At 45.9% G+C, this 2714-nt stretch overlaps 1 pseudogene; it reads left to right on the plus strand.

The window, feature by feature from the left end:
- Nucleotides 1-292: 292 nt before the first annotated feature.
- On the plus strand, nt 293-409 carry LOC124620425 (annotated as a pseudogene).
- Nucleotides 410-2714: the final 2305 nt, after the last annotated feature.

Below are 2714 nucleotides of genomic sequence, written 5' to 3' on the forward strand. Positions count from 1 at the left end.
GATTACGATCTTTTTTAGGGTTCCGAACGTCAGTTGGTATAAACGGAACTTTTCTAGGATCACTTTGTTGTCTGGCGTGCGTCTATCTGTCCGACTATTAAGCACCGATAGGTATAGCAAGTTGAAATTTGTGTTGCACACTAAGGGGTCCATGGTCCTTTGGTGGTGTAAGGAATTTGAGCTTCTAAGTCAATGCAGTCAAAAGATGCGGCCACTTACGTCACATATTTTGGTACACGCAAACTCACTCATTGAAGCCTGTAGGGTATTTCTCTTTTGCCCTAGTAGCATGGGCGACGGCCTTGCCACAGTGGATGCACCGGTTCCCGTGAGATCACCGAAGTTAAGCGCTGTTGGGCGTGGCTTGCACTTGGATGGGTGACCATCCAGACGCCATGCGCTGTTGCCATTTTTCGGGGTGCACTCAGCCTCGTGATGCCAATTGAGGAGCTACTCGACCGAATAGTAGCGGCTTCGGTGAAGAATACCATCATAACGACCGGGAGGGCAGTGTGCTGACCCCATGCCCCTGCTATCCGCATCCTAATATGAGGATGACACGGCGGTCGGATGGTCCCGGTAGGCCACTCATGGCCTGACGACGTTTTCCTAGAATCATGACATTTGGCATGAAGAAAGGTTTCGCAGTACAGGTAAAAGAAAAAATCCGAAAACTTAATTGGTAATTATATCACGCTATTTTCTTTTGCTAATTCGTATGTCTGTTAAGACCTCTTTCCTCAGGAACGTGTTTAAATACTGTAGTCTATGGTAGTTGGTAGTGTAAACACTTGAGGCTTGCACATAAACACAGAAAAAAAGGTACAGCCATTTACAAGTATTTCAATATTTTGATATCTTGCCAGTACCGATACTGATAACAGGAAAAAATCATTTTTTTTTTTCCTGTGATGGAGGAACTATCTACAAACATAATCAAGTTTGTACGGATCCCTCGGTTTGCGAGTCCGAGTCGCACTTATCCGCATTTTTTGTTTATTAGTTTCTGTTTTTATGAACGACCTGCGACTTGCACTGCAGAGGATATTGCAATCTGTATTTCACTGTTTTCTTTATTATTCAAATCCGTAGTAGAATATTAACAGTAGGGCATGCTCTGCTGGTATAAGCTGTCGCTGGCACACAGGTCAGCAAAGAGGTTGCAAGAAGATCGATAATAGGCAGTGAATCAAGGGCGCCAACGGCCTCTCAACCGTCAGTATTTAGATTGCTGCCACAGAACGGAGGGCCCAGTCACCCAGCCAGTCACAGACAGTCAGCCCAGTCGCAGACACAGTCAGTCGCAGTCAGCTCGGTCACTATTCTAGTTGACATCTGTCAGTTGACATCACCAGCTATGAGAGTGTAGCGTTTATAACGGAACTTGTACTTCACCAGCAGCGAACTAACGTGGACCATTATGGAAGAGTTTGTACCACAACGCATGGACTGGCTTAAAGATAAGTAGCTTTCTGTTCTGATAAATAAAGAACCCTATTAATACATGTGCGCATTTCTGTTGTAGAAAGAGGATACCGGCCACCAAACAACATCCTCTCCTTGCTTCCCCTGGTACAAGACCCTACAGTGTCAATGACGCCACAAAAGTGTCAACGGCGATAATTCAATGCAGATCAAGGTTGATCAACTTGGCCGAAGATGCTTCGCTTGCGTTTTAGCGTGCAGAGGTGGTTATTTTGCTAATCTGTTGTTGTGCTGTTGCATGGATTCCACGAGGGGTGCCGCAGAACTAATCAAGTTTCTCTTTTTAGAGTGTTTGCTTGCTTTTTACTTTAACAAATTTGTGTGAACCATGGCTACCCCGCCACCTCCAGCCCCTGCCCCGCGCCTCAGCTGTATACAGCCAATGTGATGGTTCTAACACAGGCTTTCCAGTTTCAGAACCAACAAATTGCTGCCTTGCTGACGACGTTAAAAACAACTACTGGCCACCCAAGCCGCGTCGGCCACGCACAACAGATCAACAAATGGGCCCAACTGCCACCCGTCAGCATACCACCCTTCCGGCAATTTAATGATACTGAAGAGAAGAGGCTCGAACTCCTGACGCAGTTCCAAGCACATTGTGAAGTTCATCAAGTTCAAGGTATTGTAAAGCTACCATACTTCCTTTCGATTGTGGTGTCCCCAGTGTTCAGGTTAATACAAAAATTATTCCCTACTGCATCTCCTGACGAACTGAGCTATGCCCAAGTAATCTCTGCATTAACTTAATGCTATGACGAGCAAGTTGGTTCAAATGGCTCTGAGCACTATGGGACTTAACTCCTGAGTTGATCAGTACCCTAGAACTTAGAACTACGTAAACCTAACTATCCTAAGGACATCACACACATCCATGCCCGAGGCAGGATTCGAACCTGCGACCGTAACGGTCGCGCGGCTCCAGACTGTAGCGCCTAGAACCGCTCGGCCACCCCGGCCGGCGACCAGCAAGTCCTAGTAGCTGCAGCTAGATATCAGCTCTTTCGCTTGCAGAAAAAGCCGGAACATTTGTTCCGCCAGTGGTACACAGAATTAACAGGCACGACTAGGAAGTGTAAATTTAAGTGTAGTGGTGGCAAGTTTTACAGTGACTTAATGACAAGGGATGCAATAATATTCAATGTCCCCTATTGTAAAATGTGGGAACAAATCTTAAGGTACTCTTGTCAATCACTTCTCCAAGTACTGCAAATCTTAGAGCAATATGA

The sequence above is a fragment of the Schistocerca americana genome, chromosome 6 (assembly GCF_021461395.2).
Source record: "Schistocerca americana isolate TAMUIC-IGC-003095 chromosome 6, iqSchAmer2.1, whole genome shotgun sequence".
In the NCBI taxonomy this organism is placed as follows: Eukaryota; Metazoa; Arthropoda; class Insecta; order Orthoptera; family Acrididae; genus Schistocerca; species Schistocerca americana.